The sequence below is a fragment of the Sciurus vulgaris genome, assembly GCF_902686455.1.
Source record: "Sciurus vulgaris genome assembly, chromosome: 9".
In the NCBI taxonomy this organism is placed as follows: domain Eukaryota; kingdom Metazoa; phylum Chordata; class Mammalia; order Rodentia; family Sciuridae; genus Sciurus; species Sciurus vulgaris.
This window is the reverse complement of record NC_136469.1, coordinates 48,626,482-48,646,823: the sequence shown is the minus strand read 5'-3', so window position 1 is coordinate 48,646,823 and position 20,342 is coordinate 48,626,482.

Genomic DNA, 20,342 nt, shown 5'->3' with positions numbered 1-20,342 from the left:
GTATGCCTTTACGCCATGTACAAACAGAGAAGCAACATGTATCCCACTTGTTTACAATAAAATTTAAAAAAAAAAGAAAAATTTATTGTGAATGCATGTATTTACTTTTATATGTGAGTTTTTTTGGTATATTCAATAATATCCTTGGTGATAATGCTGACTCCATGGATTCTGATCCCAGAATTGACTCTGCTATCACTGGTTTAGGCTTGAGATTTATTTTTGAAGCTACTGTTGTTCTCTCATCCTCTGAAATTTTGACTACATGAATTCTGTTGGGCATTCCTTACTGCTCTTTATAATATCCCTTGATGATCAGCAGTTCTCAATTTTAATAAAATCCAATTTACTAACTTTTTTCTAGCATATTTAAGAAAACTTTGTCTATTTCAGAGCCACAAAAAATGCTCTCACATGTTTTCCTCTAAAACTATTAGTATTTTACCTCTTATAACAATCCATCTGGAATTAATTTTTATGCACCACTTGAGCAGAAAGATACATTTTTTTTCCTTCAGATCTCTAATTTATTTAGTACCAATTATAGGAAAGACATCTTTCCCCATTATCCTGCAGTGTTACTTTTGCAATGAAGCAGGTAACTGAGTCTTTTTCATCACTCATAATTCTGTTCCATTGACACATTTGTCTAGTTTTTGCCGCTAGCATACCGTCTTATTTACATGGCCATTTTAGAACTTTTGCATGACCTTATGAATTTTAGAACACCTTGATAATGTTCAAATAAAAACTACTAAATTTTTTATTAGATTTTATTGAGCATATAGAAGAACCTGGGAGAATTGAAACCTTTAATATAGTCAGTCTTTCTATGAATATATCCCTTTATTTATTGTCTTTTATATTTCACCAATATAGTAGCATAAGTTCTTCAAGTTCATTCCTAATCCCTAGATATATAATATTCCTTATAAAAATGTGAATTAAAATTTTAGCATTTTACATGTTTTATATTTTATTATAATATTAATTTAAATTTTTTAAAAAATTAACAAATTTGATAAATTACATTTTTATTTATTACAAACTATTCTTTGCTGGTATATGCAAACAAGAGTTCTTTTCATATTTTGATTTTGTATCCATGAACCACGTAAATTTATTTTCTAACTTTAACACCTTATCCGTAAAAACTTTAGATTTTCTAAACATACCATTATGTTGTCTTTGAATAATATCACTTTATTTCTTCACTTCCAAATCATAAGCCTTTTATTTCTTTTCCTCACATAATTACACTTTATAGAACCTTAGTAAAATAATGACTAATTTGATAATAGCTTGCATTTTTATCTTACTTTAATCTTTGGGAAAGGTTAATGTTTTACTAATTAATATATATTTTTAAAGATGTTACATGTCAAATTTAGCAAACTCCTTTCTAATCTTAGTTTACTAAGAATTTTGGATGATGAATTAATGTTAAATACCATTAATTCTTCCTCTGCTTTTATTGAGATAATGGTAGAAGTGTCTCTTTTTTTCTCCTCTGGTTAATATTATTGTTGGAACCCTGATGGGTCTGAGATTAAATCCTACTTGGTAACTGGCGAGTTACCCTGCCACAGTTTCATGAATGCTAACAGAAGAAAAGAACCTGGGCCAGAGACAGGGATGGTTCATTACTCACAGCAATCACATTTTTATAGTAGCATTTGGTTTGGTTCCTTGAGCTTCAGTTCAATCTGAAAAAGTCAGGTGACATCTAAACACTCACCACTGTACTTTATTTATTTATTTACTTTTTAAATTTTGATTCATTGTAGACAAATGGGGTACAACTGTTGTTTTTCTGGTTGTACAAGAAGTAGAGTTGCAACATTTGTGTAATCATACATTTACATAGGGTAATGATGTTTGTCTCATTCTGTTATTTTTTCCTTCCCCCATTCCTCCCACCCCTCTTTTTCCTCTATACAATCCATCCTTCCTCCATTCTTGCCTCCCTCCCACCCCCTGTTATGTATCATCATCCGTTTATCAGAGAGATCATTTGGTCTTTGTTTTTTTTGGGGATTGGCTTATCTCACTTAGCATGATATTCTCCAACTGCATCCATTTACCTGCAAATGCCATAATTTTATTATTCTTTATGGCTGAGTAATATTCCATTGTGTATATATACCACAGGTTCTTTATCCATTCATCAATTGAAGGGCATCTAGGTTGGTTCCACAATCTAGCTATTGTGAACTGAGCAGCTATGAACATTGATGGGGCTGCATCTCTGTAATATGCTGATTTTAAGTCCTTTGGGTATAGGCCAAAGAGTGGGATAGCTGGGTCAAATGGTGGTTCCATTCCAAGTTTTCTAAGAAATCTTCACACTGCTTTCCAGAGTGACTGCACTCAATTGCAAACCCACCAGCAATGTGTGAATGTACCTTTTTCCCCACATCCTCGTCAACACCTATTGTTGCTTGTATTCTTGATAATCTCCATTCTAATTGGGGTGAGATGAATTCTTAGTGTAGTTTTGATTTGCATTTCTCTTATTACTAGAGATGTTGAACATTTTTTCATACATCTGTTGATGGCTTGTAGATCTTCTTCTGTGAAGTGTCTGCTCATTTCCTTAGCCCGTTTATTTTTTTTTCTTTTTTTAAATTTTAATTAAAAATCATAAATTTACATAGGGCAATGTTGTTTGATTCATTCTGTTATTTTTTTCCCTTCCCCCCACCCCTCCCGCCCCTCTTTTCCCTCTATACAGTCCTTCCTTCCTCCATTCTTACCACCCTCCTTATCCCTAATCCTAAACCTAACCCTAACCCTAATACTAACCCCTCCTACCCCCCCTTATATGTCCTCATCTGCTTATCAGCGAGATCATTCGTCCTTTAGTTTTTTGAGATTGGCTTATCTCACTTAGCATGAGATCCTCCAATTTCATCCATTGATTGAGTTAAGAGCACTAATCTCCAGAAACTATAAAGAACTCACTGATGTACTTTAAAGAGAGTAACCCTTAGCTTAGACAACCTAAATCCTATAAAATGAACAATAAACATACCAGGTCTGTGATCTGGAGTGAGACAGAACATTTATTTTGCTGGTTAGTAAGCAATCCTGCTCTTTGTTCTGCAGGGGATGCTATCTTTATATTTAAGTCTCTGTGTTATAAATCTCTTTTTGAAAGATAATCTAGAACAGGGTTGTCAGTACCTCTGCTGGCAAGATGTGCAGAAACAAAGAGACCCACAGGGAGTTGTTTTCCAAATAGCCAGTTGCACTAATTGATCTTTGAATGGTACACCACTATCTGAAACAAAGCCAAGGTGGGGTTTATCCTGCCTCAATCATTGGGTGTAATATACTAATATTTATTATGTATTTTGCCTCTGAATTCATGTGAGAGACCTTCCTGAGATATTTTTTAGGGTTTAAGATTAACTTTATGTTTATTCTCATTTTTCCAATTGGGAGCTTTTGCTTTTTCACTGCCGTAAAACTTCTTTTGGTTTTTCTTCTACTAGAAACATCCTAACAACAAATATCCTCTTTATTTTTGGCTTTTTTGTAGCGTATTTTTGCTTTATTAAGGCTAGTCATGAGATGATATTCTCCTAGCATTATTAAGATGGCATGTGTTGACTTTTGGTTTTCATTGTTTCCAAGGAGAACACAAATGCCACTTGTCTTTTATTTTTAATTTTATAATAATTTTCCTGTTGCACTGTTTGATTTATAATCAATCCTGGCGATTAATGTATAGTAGGTGAATACTAAGACTTTCTTGTATTTGTTCTTTGCTTAATCCTCGAATCTGCAGGTTGAGTATTTCATAGTACTGGGTAATTATTGGCTTTATCTGTTTTAATATTTTTCTGCCTCACCATCACTCTTACTGCTTTCTGAGTTTTTTTTTTTTGGAATGTTTTATATGTTTCTTTCATTCCTTTCTCATTTTCCCCTTCTCACTCTCTCTGTTTCAATTTATGCATATTCTTTTATTCTCTTGAAGAGACATCTAATCTTAGTTCTTCTGTGTCTTACCTGATACTAATCCACAGTTTGAATCCTTAATTTCATATATATTTTAAATTCCAGAATGTCTGTTTCCAAATACAGATATTTTTGTAGATTTTAATCTTTGCTAAAACTCTAAATCCTTTCATCTCCTTTTTCCATCTTTCTTCAGAATTTTAAAACATTAAACATTAAAACCTTAATCATTAAATACTTAGAGTCTGAATTCCTAACCTTTTAGAATGTTATCATTTATATTTATGTACTTTTCTCTCTTGTTCTGGATAGTCTCATTTCTTTGAATATCTAGTAAATTTTCCTCACTTATTAGATACTCTATGTAAAACAACCATGGCAGCTTCAGATGATAGTATTTCCCAACAAAGCACATTTCCCATTCATCTAAAAGGTGAAATTAAGCTGGGTTTGGATTACATTGCAGTTTTAGTGAAATGTAGTAATCTACTTCCAGTTCTTCCCCTTTCCTAGAATGTCCATCTCTTGCTGAGGACTTCCAAATGACATTACTTTTGAAACGTATGTGTGTTCTTTCTAGTTGCTGCAGTGACCATATTGTCTTGTGTATCCTAAATTTACAGAACTGCATTTTACAATTTTGTCTCTTTAAATGCTCTCTTTTGTGATAATTTTTAGATGTCATGCTTTGCAACAGTTTGATCTATAGTGAAAAAAATTAAAAGTCAATTATAAGCAACAGTTGAGATATTCTCACAAAAGCGATTTGAAGACACTGGTCTACTTGGAATTATAGATGAAGATCAGAAGCCTTTCTGGAGAACCATACTGAGTTCTAAAACCAACAGGCTAGAGAGAATGTAGATCAGGGCAGAAACACTAAAGAAAAATGAAAATGAGGTTCAGAGGTTTCTCCGGTCCTTTCCATTTTTAAATTCTCTATGTCCATTTTCCCCTTACTACTCATAACAACATCTGGAGAGAAATTTCTTACTAGGTTCTGCCTCTACATAAGGTAATCAAATATCATTTTTCTAGATCAGTCTGAACCTACATTTAGTCCATGAAGTTATTAGGACCATCAGTAATTTAGCAAATTCTCTAGAATGCAAAACAATGAAGGCCATACATGAAGTAGGTCAGAAATATAGCTGAGGTAGAATATAAACCCAGAAGTCTCATGATCTTTTTTGAGATACCAGAGAAACTATAAATGTAAGAGTCCAGAGGAACATCTACCATTAATTAACCCAATATACATTGAATCAGCAAATTTGTATTTATATTAATGTATATACATTTAAAAAAATTATGCTCAGATTCTCTTGAAATGCTGAAAAGCAAAGTAAGATACAGCTCAAAGGGGCAGATCCAAATCGGCTCATTTTAAACATAGAAACCTATTAGGAAAAGAAGCAGACCATTTGGTAATGACATCTACAATTAAAATCTTAGGAACTTTTGAAATATATGTGCTCATAAAGCATCTTTGGTACAGGTACCAGACAAATCAATTTATGAAGACTCATAATATTGTTTGGCACTTTGTATTGCTAGGTGGCTAACTGAATTGTTTATAAAATTAAATCTAGCCATTAATTCTGAAGACTATGTTAGTATATCTTACAAATTTGAATATGCTAAAGTACCATTTCATATTTCTTTTTAATAAATGTATTTTTCACTCATAAAGGAAAAGCATATTTAGAATAAAATTCATCTCATCATGTTTACACAATTTTCTTTATTAAATGCCTACTGTACCCTTTATATCTTCAAATTCTAAGAGCTGGGACCAACGTAGTATACGTCACAAGGAATCTATCAGTAGGTATTGTCATTCATGGCGCTGCTTCTGATAGACTTTAGGTAGAGCTTCTCCCACACTCCCAGTGATCTACATCTCCACTCCCTTTGTGTGTGGGCTGAACTCAGAAACTTGCATCTAATGAATAGTGTTGTGAGGCGCAACTTAAGGACAGACCGATCACTACTGAGAAGTCAAAATTAGAGAGTCTTTATTAGCTGGCTGGCTAACTATGTCACACAAAGCCCCAAAAATGGCTATAGGGAGAACAGCCCCAATCATAGGGTTGTAGAGGGTTCTATACCATAAGTCAGTACATCAATCATAAGTGCCTGTTGCTATGATTCAAAATTACAAACTAACATCATGAGATCTAAAATCATAAGCAGAAGGGAAGTGGGTCAAAATGACCTTACTTAGGTACAAGTTAAAGAATGGTTACCCATATCTAGACAATTGCTGTTGACATGGTACATTGTTTAGGAAAAAATAGGAATCAAAAAGAGAACAATTTTTCATTATATAAGAATTGCCACTTTGTATTGCCAAACATGTCAGGTTAAGCAACTGATGATGGGTACAAAGATATTTGTTCCCATGGGAGAAGCATTTCCTACATAACATGGAATCTCAGAGTAAAATGGAGTCTGTTTAGTCCTTGTCCATATAGCCTGGCCTATAATATTTCCATGGAGTCATATATGTCAACCTGTCACAAATACAGTATGTCAAAAGTGACAGGATGTTACTTCAGAATCCAGATTATAGAATATGATTTCTGACCTGTCTACGTCTGACTTTCCAGCTGTCATAATGTGAGCTGTCCTCCAGAGTTCCCAATATGGCAAGGAATTGCATTAGTTCATTTTCTCTTGCTAATAATATAATACCACAGACTGTGTAAGTTATGAAGAAAAGTCGTTTCTTTTTGGTTGATCATCCTGGAGGTGCAAGGGGCCACATCTGGAGATGGCCTCATTGCTGCACAGGGCATCACATGACTGGAGATAGTGTTTGTATTTGTGTCTTCCGAGCACTTTCTGTCTTCTTAAAAAGCCACCAGGATTCAATCACGGGGGCTCTGCCCTAATGGCCTTATCAAATCCTCATCACTTCCCCAAGGCCCACAGTTCTAAGCACCATAGTCAGATGAAGTTTTCTTAATACATAACACTTACTAGCTCATAATGGGGACTACATTTCAACATATGAAGGTTGGGGGACACACTCTTACCATATCCAAACCAAAGCAGTGTCCGCTCAATAATCAGCAAAGGCCCTGAAGTCCCCAACCCAACAATCCACACGATCTGAATCTTGCCAATAATCACCCAACAGATCCTTTCTCAGATGAGTCCTGATTGCAGCTGTGCAAGAGACCCTGAAGCAATGAACTCAGATAACCCAAGCTTAAATTCCTGACACACAGAAGATAGGAGATAATAAAGCTATGTTGCTTAAGGTCACTAAACTTTGGAACAATCTATTATGCAGCAATAGATAACTTTTAAGCAGAATCTTCATAACACAACAGAAATCCCACAGCTTTATTGTATAACAACATTAATGATGTTACCAGTTAGGTGTATTTTAAAATATTAAGTGAAGACAAAAAGTATTTTTTCATCACTATATAAATGTGTGTAGGTGGATAAACAATCATACACTGAATGTGTTTGTGCTGTTTTAATTGTTTATAATTAACCTCCAAAAACATTGGGGTGAGGAAACACTTTGAAATAATCCAAGGACTGTACTTTTATCCAGTTGTTGTGTTTTTTTGCATTTTATCTGTTAAAGATTGCACTGAAGAATGCCAGCTAACACAGCTATTGAAAATGGAGAACTTCCTGGGTGATCAGGGTTCTCCCACTTAGATACAGCATTTTGATCCTATTCTTATGCATTCACTAGTGGGAGCTCTGCCTGTGTGCAAAGCTACAAATTATTCTGAAGAGCCAGTGTTGTGTGAGGAGATAAAGTGGTATTGAGTAGTTTATTGCAGAATGCCCTCTCCAGGGTTTTAGCCAAAGTCGTCACTTTAGGTAGTATCTCCAGCTTGGCACGATGCAGGGGAGTCTTCTTTTCATGGCTGTTGGACTCTTGAAATTGATGTCTTATTTTAAAATTTCTCTATTCAATGTAACAACCCTAATTCTCTGGTTTTTCTTCTTTCATGGAAGTAAAAGGAGTTGGGTACATTTGAATACATTTCTTCTTTTATAAAATATGCCTTTGATTACATAATATTATGATAATCTTGTTGAAGATACACCCATTCTAATATTTAACCTCTGTTTTTTCTTGGCTATTACATCTCTAATTCTATATTTTCTCTTTCCTATTTTTTTTTAAATTTCCTGTAAATGTCCAACACAAGAATGAATGGCTTCTTTGGTTCACAGCAGAGAATGAAGCAGAGTAGCATTTTAAAATTGCTACTTGGTGGCTTAAAGATTGCATTTGATAGAGCAGACATTTCATCTCTCACGACTCTCAGAGAACCATGCCAGCTTGATTATATCAAGTCAGAGGCTGAGATAACTTTTTTCAGAACAAGTTAGAAAATCAGCAGTTGAATATGATTGTGACCTCAATGTCAATTGCATTGAAGAGATTGTCACACTCTGTCCTCCATTATCTATCTTGGGAAAAGATTACCAGTGTCCACAAGGGATGATAGAAAATGAACTAGGTCGCTAGATGATGGTTGGTGTTATACCCATACTAAGTGTTGATCTGAGTGTAATCCTGAAAGACAATTCTAAAAGCTATAATCTTAAATTCTGGAATTCTGAAAGATCCAAATCCTGAAGACTAAAATCCCTAAAAGTAAAAATGCAGATATTCGAAATTCTGAAAAATCCTGAAAGATTAAAATTTCAAATGATGAAATGTTAAAATTTCTGTAAGAGCTGACAAACTAAAGATCACAATTCTCATTGAGGGGAAAACAAAAGGTATGTAAGACAGGTAGAGGGCCAAATGCTGGGGAAGAGATTAATGTATTTTTCATTGCATACAGGGTTGTTGCCAAATTATTCCATAATTCAATATTTCTTCCACTTCACGCACAACACACTCTCACCTGAAAAAAAAAAAATGCCTTTCATCAGAAAATAGAATAGATTGGAAAACTCAGCAACTTTTTCAATCAAAGACACTTACTGATACAGATTGTTCGAATGTTACACAACACATTAAATGGTGAACTATTATTGGTTACATATTTGATTGTTAAAGAAAAAAGACACATTTATTGATAAATCTAACATAGAAAACTAGCAGGTGCTTCATTTTGGCTAATAAATGTCAATTTCAGAACTGTTCCCACTTTTTTCTTTTAATCAAATATATGTAATTCATGACTGTTGGATTTGAAAATTTTAGAACTTATCCATTTATATATACACTAATGACAGGAAACAGCAAGGTACCTTATAAATATCTGAAGATTTTGTGGACTATGAAGGAGAAAATGAATTTCAATTGAATTCCCAAACCATAATGACACATTTGGAATGAGGCATGATCAAGGCTTCTAAAAGTGCATTTCAAGGTGCTATCAATGAAGTTTGTTTGTCTTTCACAAACAGCAAAGCAGCTCAGTGCTTTTGGCAGGAAATTTAGGTGAGTGGATTGGCCATGTGTTTTGGCAATGATGCAGACTTTAGTTGAAAAAGCCATTATTTGTCTGCATTGGCATTTTTTCTAGCTGACGAAATTCCAGGAGCTGTTAATGAATTGAAGCCACATTAGTCTGAAGAAGTCTGAAAAGTTACTGACTGTTTTGAAATAATTATGTGCATGACAGGATAAAAAGACACATGATATTGCTGTTGGGTCACCAGCATTGTTTCCGTCAAATGTGTGGTCTGTGTATGCGTGCATGCAGAATGGATTTCTGAACGTCCAAAACAGCAGACTTGTGGCACAAAGGACAGAAAATGTAACTGGCAATGCTCTAGTCAGGGTATATCGAATCATAGAAATTCAAGAAGAAAAGTTCCATATTGAAGATGAAGGGGAGCATATTTTCTGAAGAGAACCATGCCCTACCAGATAAAAAGTAGCTATTAAGTGTGATGCAAGACTTCAAAATACAGGTAATGATGGTGAAAGTCATCTAGCTCTTATGGACAACCTCCTGCAATTGCCCATAATGTGTCCCTGAAATATAGTTTTTTTATATGTCACTTTTACTTTTTTCCTTTATTTTCAGAATTTTATCACTGCTTTAAATTGTCAGCACTATTATTTTTCAATTTGCTATGCAATATGTTGCCTTGCATATTCTGATGGGGAAAGTTTTAGTATCCCAGCTGCCATCTACTCAAAGGTACAACTTAGTGGGGGATCCTATAATATTCCACATTAGACAGTGCATGACAATAAGGTTTCAATAGGAAACTTTTATGCTGTCTCACCCCTTTGTATATCATGATTGTTCACTACTTCTCTATTACAACATTTTCAATATTTTTCTTTATTAAATGAAACAATAATTGGAATTTTGTAATTGATATTCACACATCTTTGAATAATTGGAGATACATTGGAATTATTCAAAACAGGAATTGGAAAACACTCCAGATACTTCTGCTTACCAGTAAATTTCATAAAGTCATTCTTCTTTATGGCTGAGTAATATTCCATTGTGTATATGTACCACATTTTCTTTATTGATTCCTTTATTGAAGGGCACTAGATTGGTTCTGTACCTTACCTATTGTGAATTGAGCTACTATAAACATTGATGTGGCTGTGTTGACATAATAAAAAAATACTTATAGCTAACTATGTTGTTATCGTTTCCCATGATTTTATACCTTTGTGTATATTCAGGTGCACCTGGGATCTCTTTGTATTTGAATGACTTCTTTTAACTTTTATGGTAGTGCAGCTCTACTGGTGATAAATTTATTCATTATTTCTATGTTTGAATATGTATTTATGTTGCTTTTGTTTTTGAACCACATTTTGGCTGGGTAAAAGTGCTAGTTGACAATGTTCTCTTTTTTTCCAGTACTTTACAGTTTTTTTCTCCATAATTTCTAGCTTACACTATTCCTGATGAGAAATTTGCTGTCATACTTATCTTTGTGTCCCTGTACATAATATTTCTTTTTTGTTTTTTAAAATAATTTTTATTGGTAGTTTAAATCATTTTATATGCTATGTTATGATGGAGTTATATGCTTTCATGCTTTGGATATTATTTTAACTCCTCAGATCTGCACATTTATAATTTCCATAATTAAGGCAAAGTTTTATACATTTTTTCAAAAAAAAAGAGCACTTCAAAAGAACTAAACCAACACTTCTTAAAAGAAGATATAAAAATGATCAATAAATATATGAGAAAAACATGTGTGTATATATATATATATTTCATATACATATGAAATTTCTAGAATTCTACTTGGTCCATTGCATTTTAGAAAGGCAAACCAACAAATTAAGTTGCATAAATAAGGGAAGAGAAAAATATGTGGTTTGTAAATCAGCTTTAAAGTATTTTCCTTTGGTCAGGAATCATGATTGCTTACTTTTTGTATCTCTAAAAAACGCTTGAGTAAACTTTGTCAGTTTGCTATCAGTCCCTGTCCCAGAAGTCATGAATGAGCTGAAAAATCCTTACTACCTGTTAAATCTATGATGTATTGGTTAGGATTAGGTCAAGCTGTAAATAATAAGGACCCCAAACCAAGAGGACTTATACAAGGTGAAATTTTATTTCTCTCTCACATACAATTCTGGAGTTTGTCTCTGTTCCACGAAGTTCTTAAATCTAGGTCCCCTTCAGTGCAGTGCTCTGCAGTCCTTAGGGTATGTGTCTCTTACCATCCTGGCCCACCATGGTGGCTAGCGTTCCATCCATACTCACCAGAATGCCACATACAGCAAATGAGATGGACAAAAGGGGAAAGGTTGATGTCAAACGTCATTTTAAAAGAAACTTGAGAAGATGACTTCAATCCTTACCTAATAATGCTATCGGTCAGAGGTTAATCACAAGACTGTATTTAACTAAATGGGAGACTGGGAATTGCAGACAATATATGAGATAATTGTGAAAGCAGCTGTGGAAAAAGAGAACAGATACTAGGAAACATTAAGCCTCTGCTTATAAGTTTTAATAAGTTTGTGATATCACACTTCTAGTACTGTTTTCTGCCTTGTGTGTTTTCACTGCACTTTCCACCAGTGGATATGCACCTATGCCACTAATAATTCATTTTGCTGTCTTTTCTGCTAATCAAAATGTCCATTTTATGAGCCCAGGAATTTTTGTTAGTCCTCATGAAGAAGAGAAGAACCTGTACGTGACTGATGACCAACAAATGCTCAATAAATATTTGAAGAAAAATGAAATAAATTTTATTTGAGGAACCCTATAGTCAGTTTCTCTCATTGTAAATGGTATAAAATTTACTCTTACTCAGATAAAGTAAGTATCCTTTGTGTTTAATAGGACATAAGATGTAGGCATACAATAGAAAAAGATCATTATACAACAGGAAAAATTAGAAGACATGCCAATGCAATGTGAATTAAAATGTGTCTTGAAGGATGGAAGGAGTTTAGATTGTGAGGAAGAACACAGGCCTTTCAAAGGAAAATTTATTTCACTAAGGATTGATGCAAGAGGTTGGATGGGCCCACCTTAGCAGAGGGGAAGCAAACAGGATTTAATAATTCCTATTTGATAGCTTTTCCTTAGTAAAGCACTTTCATATTGGTTCACTTTTATAAATGAGTTTGGGAAGGTGGTATTATGGTCAGGTAGAAGATAGTTAAAGACTCGGTTTTTGTAAAATTAGTTATGTATGGTCACATAATTCAAACATTTTTTTTTTTTGTAACTCGCAGTCTTCTGTCCAGATTCTATTGTTTCAAAACAAAGTCAAACTGTAATGAACCTTAGTTGAATTGGGATATACCATAATTACTAAAAATGATTTATTTTCTATTGATTTTTTCTTACATTTAAGTTATAGAACTAAACTGCCTACAGTTTGCTTGCATTTAACTTAAATAACTAAACTGAAGTTATATATGCAAACTGGAATAACATTTTTCGGGGATACCAGGGATCGAACTCAGGGGCACTTGACTACTGAGCCACATCCCCAGTCTTATTTTGTATTTTATTTAGAGACAGGGTCTCACTGAGTTCTTAGTGCCTCAATTTTCCTGAGGCTGGCTTTGAACTTGTGATCCTCCTGCCTCAGCCTCCTGAGCCGCTGGGATTACAGGCATGCACTACCATGCCCGACTGCAATAACATTTTTAACTGAAAATTTTATAGGGTTCAAGTACCTTCTTACAAAGGAAACTACATAAAGTAAACATAATGCTTGTTATTCAACTATTGTTGATTATTACTTTCTGATAGTATTTCTGCTACCTTTTTGTTTCCTTTTACTGAATGGTCATCAAAGGGGTGTGGGGTGTGGGAACTATGGCTTGTGGTGAGTATCAAGAAATCAGTATAAAAATATCTTTTGACAGATTAATGTGAAATGAATTAAAACTGAATGAAGCCCTCATGCTGTGAGTGTACATGTGTGTATCCAGCTGAATTCAAAGCAGATATAGTTCTAATTATGAAGAGTATGTCTTATTATTTCTATTTGAGTTATTGTAGGTGACTCATTGATTGAAGTGGTGAAGAATATTAAAAATCACTAGCAAATCTTAGCTGAACAAATGTTTTACATATTTAGTAAAAGGTATATTAATCTCATCACACAGAAGCGATTACTGTTAAAACTAACCCTGGAGCTGTAAAGTGAGCTGTAAAATGGATTTGATTTTAGAATATTACAAGTTCTGTCATTATGACTAAGATTAGTTATATAACCTGGTAAAGGTCTATTGTTCTAATGATGCAGTGATGTCCCAGACAGGAAACTGATGGGTAATTATAGCTGCCTTACTAGAAATAAAGGGGCAGAGAAAGGGCACCTTTGAGTAATATCAGTAATAGAAAGACAAATGGTTTGAGCAAAGTAATAGAGAATAAGAATCTTATAGTGATAGATGATAGAAAGGGTTAAGTCCTAAGTAAGTTAGAGGCTTTACTGGTGGAATAAAGTTATAATTTATTTGAGTCCAATTGAGTGATTATCTAGAGCTTGAACAGGCTGAGAGATTTTCCTGTGGTCTTCTGCACAAAATAGGAAGCTCTGCCTTGGTGATGTAATGAGTACTAGTGTAATGTAAGTGCACATTGAAGTTCTTCAAGATTTGGGCCTTCTTTGTTGGTTTTCCTTTCACTAACCCAAGAGTGGATATGGGTCTTCAGGTCTGATAGTGATCAAACCTACATGTCTTCAGTTTATCATCTGCCTCTGTTCAAGTACTGTTTATTATCATTAGATGTTGGGTGATGTATTAATTCCTCCAGGCTACTTTGTAGCATTTAAATTATAATAAATAACTTTATTACATGCCATTAAAAAAAAAAACTGAAGCAGGAATTATATCTGCACTCTTGGCCATCAGCAAAACTTCTTCAATTCAGTATGTACAAAATAATGTCATTGTATTCACTGGTTTTCTCAGGAACATTCACATATGTCGAGCTTTATTTGATCCCTTTGCTGTGACTACTGGAAAATGATTTTTGGTATTCTGGGAAATGGTTTCTATTTAAGTATGATCATTCTCACAACTACTCACAGTCTTGACATCTCATGTTCTTCCCTAAAAATAAAGAAAATGGTCTTCTGGAGACACAGCATTGGGGATCCTATGTGTTACCATCTGAAATCTGCTTATCTGGGTAAGAAAAATGCCACACACTTTCTTGTCAAGGGGCAGATTGCTATTTATTATTATTAGCACATGGAAATGAGGAATTATATTGTTAAATACTATTTAAAAAGTAATTTCTAAACATAGGTAATGTAGCTAAAATCGTACTTAGGGGAAAATTACAGCTTTAAATAATTACATTATACAAGAATAAAGATTAGAAACCTTCAATTTAATTTGATATGAAGAAGTGAGAAAAAAAATTTTAGCAAATTAAACCCTAATAATGTTGTAATAGAAGATAGTAATATGATGAGGATCAGTTGAACAGAAAGTATGTATACAGTAACAAATATTCTAAAAACTAAGAGTTAATTCTTTTAAAACACTACTAAAAATGATGAACCATCAGGAAATTTCATGAAGAAAATGGAGAAGAAAATGCAAATTAGTTCTATCAGGAATAAAATTGTACAAATAATTACAAATAGAACAAAATGATAATTTTTATGTTAATACACTCAAAAAATTAAAGGAAAATTATCAGACTCCTTGGAAAACAGAAGTTGTCAACACTTACAGAAGAAATAAAAAATTTCTGTTGTCTGCCATATTTTAAAAATAAAATTCTTAAAAATTAGAATTTTCCCCAAAGTCATCATTGGTGTATTCTGAGTTTTTATTTAACTTCTTAATTTTACTTATTTGGTGAGAACACTTCAAGTGAGACCTATTCTCTTAAATTTTTTTTTTAAATACAACACAGTATTATTATTCTTATTACTGTTATTTTGCTATGGGATTGAACCTAGGGTGTTTTACCACTTGGCTATATCCCTAGGTCTTTTATTTTTATTTGTTTATTTTTATTTTGAGACAGGGTCTTGCTAAATTGCTGAGGATCTTTTTGGTTGTATAGATTTGATTACAATATATGTAGAAAAATGTATTATCTTTCTTTGATTGGTTTATTTCACTTAAGCAAAATGATTCAAGACTTATCTGTGTTGTCACAGATTACATGATTCCCTTGCCATTTAAGATTGAATGTTATTCTGCATGTGTATACCACATTTTCTTCACTCATTTGTGAATGGATAGTTAGGTTGTTTCTACCTCTTGACTATGGTGAATAGTGCTGCTGTGAACATTTAGGTTCTAATATCAATGCAAGGCCCTGATTTTAATTTATTTTAATAAATACCCAGAAGTCATGCTGCTGGGTCATATGGTGGTTCTGTTTTAAGATTTTTTTTTTTATGAACTCTTCATACTGTTTTCCAGAGCAACAGTGCCATCTTATATTCCCAACAATGTACAAGGGCTCCTTTTCCCCACATACTTACCAACGCTTACTGTCATTTTTAAATAGCTCTCCTGACTAGTGTGAGATGGCATATAATTGTAGTTTGGATTTGAATTTCCCTAATTGCAGAGACATGTTTGGGTAGCCCTAGGATGGCGGCTGGCATTGGGCCAAGAGGTGGCGCATAGTTAGTCTTAACACAGCGCGATTTACTTTTGCCTGATTAGTTAACGTCTCCTTTGTGCTAGTGGTCAACAGATACTCCTCATTCTTTCTTGATTGGTACCATGGCGCATGCTCCAACCATGCTACTTAATCTTAAGCTGATTGGCTGCCTTAGGTATATAAGACACACACCTATAGGAAGCACCTCTGATAAGCAGCACCTTGGATAGATCGCAGAACGTGGGATGGCAGAATAAAGGACACAGTACGGGGATGCACCACTAAGAAGCACCTCTGATAGCACGCACCTCTAGCACGCACCTTTAGGACGCAGGATGCAGGACGCACCTCTAAGAAGAAGCAGTAGAACTTTGATAAGTGTAGCCTTTCTGAAAGAGTAGCATCTCTAAAATTAAGCAAAGTCTCTCCTCCTCTAAGCAAAGTCTATCTTCCTCTCAAAGCCTCTCTTCCTCTAAAACTAAAAGTAAGCAAAGCCTCTTTTCCTGTATAAACCAGCGAACAAGCAAACAAGCAAGGAAGTAGCCCAGATAAAGAAAATAGAAGTAGTTCAGTTCCAGTCCACCTCCGATAAATTATCGGGGGATTGTTGCTACAGGCAGCAACACCTAATGATTGATGACATTGAGGATGTTTTTCATATACTTGCCATTTATATGTCTTCTTCAAAGAAATGTCTATTTAAGTCCTTAGTCCATTTATAGTGGGCTACTAGTTTTTTGCTATGAAGTTGTTGAACTTATTTATATATTTTGAATATTTGATCCTTATCAAATAAATGCTGCGCAAATATTTTCTCTAATCCTGTAGGTTGCCTTTTAACTGTGTTAGTTGTTACGCTTTGTAGAAGTTTTAGTTTTATGTAGCCCCAGTGGTTGATGTTTGCTTTTGTTTTCATAACCACAAAATCATTGCCAAGACTTTTGTTTTAAAGTTTTTCCCCTTATGTTTCTTTTAGCAGTTTTACAGATTTAGTTCTTTTAAAACCATGTTGAGGACATTTTTTTTTTTTTTTTTTTTTTTGCCTATGGTGTAAGATAAAAGATCAACTCCACTCAACTCCATTTTCTTTTCTTTTTTTTTTTTTTTCGATACTTGGAATTGAACTGGGTGGTACCTTACCACTGACTACATCCCCAGTTCTTCTTTCTAGGTTTTATTTTAAGAGAGTATGTCACAAAGTTGCTGAGAGTCTTTCTAAGGTTGCTGAGACTGTCCTTGAACTTGCGATCCTTCTACCTCAGCCTCCCAAGTATCAAAGGCATGCACCACCACCACACCCGGCTTTAGTTAAATTCTTTTGTATGTGGAATCTAGTTTTACTAACACTATTTGTTGAAGAGAATATCCTTTTCCCATTGTGTACTGATGGCACTTTTATGGCAGATGAGTTAGTATACAGAAACACAACTAAATTATAAGTTGATTTTGTAAACTTCAGTTCTACCTAATGTGTATATTAATTCTAGTCAGTTTTAGTAGTCTTTAGAGTTTTGTATGTAGAAAACCAATGTCCTCTGAAAATAGGTACGATTTTGCTTCTTACTTTCTAATTTGGATGCCTTTTATTTCTTTTTCTTGCCTAATTGCTCTGGCTAGGAGTTCCGGTACTATGTCAAAAAGAAATTCTGAGGGTGGGAATTCTGCCTTGTTCCTGATCTGAGAGGAAAAGCTTTCAACTCTCACCATTGAGTATGATGTTAGCTGTGAGCTTGTCATATAAAACCTCTATTTTTTTGAGATACTATCTTTATATTTCAATTTTTAAAACTGCTTCTGTCAGAAAAGGATGTTCAGTTTTGTCAGGCTTTGTCTGCTCTACTTAGATGGTCGTATGACTCTTATGATTTATTTTGTTGATATGTTGTATCACATTAATTGGTTTTTGCATATTGTACCATCCTTGTGTCCCAGGGATAAATCCTACTTGGTCACGAAATATGATTCATTTAATGTATTGGATTTGCCTTGCTAATATTCAATGAAAGATTTTTGCATTTATATTCATCCAGAATATCAACCTGATATTTTTCTTCTTATAGTGTTATTATGTTACCTCAATACTATAGTAATGCTGGCCTCATAAAATGATTTTGAAAGTTTCCCTTGCTCCTCAATTTTTTAGGGGAGAATTCAAAGAGTAAGTATTAAGTATTTGGTAAGATATTCTAATGAAGTCATCTGGTCCTAGGCTTTTCTTTTTTGGGAGGTTTTTAATCACTGAGTCAATGTCATCTTATAGATCTCATTCATACTTTCTATTTTTTTATGACTTAGTCTTGCTTTCTATAAATTCATATATCTATTTTAGGATATCTACTTTATTGATATATAATTGTTAATAGCAGCCACATATAATGCTTTTTATATGTGTTATCAATTATATTTCTCCTTTTTTATAATTTTATTTATTTGTCTCCCTCTCTTTTGTGGGGTGTAGATAAGTATTTGTTACTAAGATTTATCTTTTCAAAAATACTTAGCTTTGTTGAATTATTCTATTGTTTTCCATTTTCTATTTCTTTTTATCTAATGTTTGCTATTTCCTTTGAATATATAATCCAACTCTCTTTGTGGCCTCTATAATTATTTCTGAAAATTATGCCTACACATTATAGAAGTTCCCTTGTATGTGAAATATCAATTTTCTTTTTGTGTTTGACTTTCGACAATTCGTATAAAGTGCTTAGTGTGGATTTCCTTGTTTTTTTTTTTTTTTTTTTATGTCTTTGGGATTTTCTTGACTCTGTTCGAATTATCACTTCTGTTTTTGTCCATTATTCCTTTGAATAAACTTTCTGGTCTTTTCTCTCTCCTTCTTCTATTACCCCCGTAATGTTTACACAGGTTACCATTAGGTGTCCCATACTTCATTCTTTTTATTCTTTCATTTTCTCCTTTGAGTTACTGAAAATGACTTGTATTGAAGTCATTGATCCTTTATTTGGCTTGATATAATCTGATATTTTAACTTTTTAGTCAGTTTTTTTTGTACTAATTTATTTTATTTATTTATTTTTTATTGAAAACAAATAGTGTACAACTTGTTTCTCTGGTTGTACATGAAGTAGAGTTGTACCACTTGTGTAATAAACATTTACATAGGGTAATGGTGTTTGATTCATTCTGTTATTTTTTCCTTCACCCTCACCCCTCCCACCCCACTTTTCCCTTTATAAGGTCCTTCCTTCCTCCATTCTTGCCTCCTTCCCACCGCCCATTATGTATCATCATCTGCTTATCAGCAAGATCATTTACCCTTCAGTTTTTTGAGATTGGCTTATCTCACTTAGCATGACATTCTCCAACTTCAAACATTTGCCTGCAAATGACATAATTTTATTATTATTTATGGCTGAGTAATATTCAGCCATATATACATACATACATATATATGTATATACCACAGTTTCTTTATCCATTCATCAATTGAAGGACATCTAGGTTGGTTCTACAATCTGGCTATTGTGAATTGAGCAGCTATGAACATTGATGTGGCTGTATCTCTGTAGTATGCTGATTTTAAGACCTTTGGGTATAGGCCAAGGAGTGGGATTGGGTCAAATGGTGGTTCCATTCCAAGTTTTCTAAGGAATCTCCACACTGCTTTCCAGAGTGGCTGCACTAATTTGCAGCCCCACCAGCAATGTATGAGTGTACCTTTCTCCCCACATCCTCGCCAACACCTGTTGTTGCTTGTATTCTTGATAATCGCCATTCTAATTGGAATGAGATGGAATCTTAGGGTGGTTTTGATTTGCATTTCTCTTATTACTAGAGATGTTGAACATTTTTCCATATGCTTGTTGATTGCTTGTACATCTTCTTCTGTGAAGTGTCTGTTCATTTCCTTAGCCCATTTGTCGATTGGATTATTTGTATTCTTGGTGTAGAGTTTTTTGAGTTCTTTATAGATTCTGGAGATTAGTGCTATATCTGAAGTATGAGTGGCAAAGATATTCTCCCACTCTGTAGGATCTTTCTTCACATTGCTGATAGTTTCCTTTGCTGAGAGAAAGCTTTTTAGTTTGAATCTATCCCAGTTATTGATTCTTGCTTTTATTTCTTGTGCTTTGGGAGTCATGTTGAGGAAGTCTGATCCTATGCCGACATGTTGAAGATTTGGACCTACTTTTTCTTCTATAAAGTGCAGGGTCTCTGGTCTGATTTCAAGGTCCTTAATCCATTTTGAGTTGAGTTTTGTGCAGGGTGAGAGATAGGGGTTTAGTTTCATTCTGTTGCATATGGACTTCCAGTTTTCCCAGCACCATTTGTTGAAGAGGCTATCTTTTCTCCATTGCATGTTTTTGGCACCTT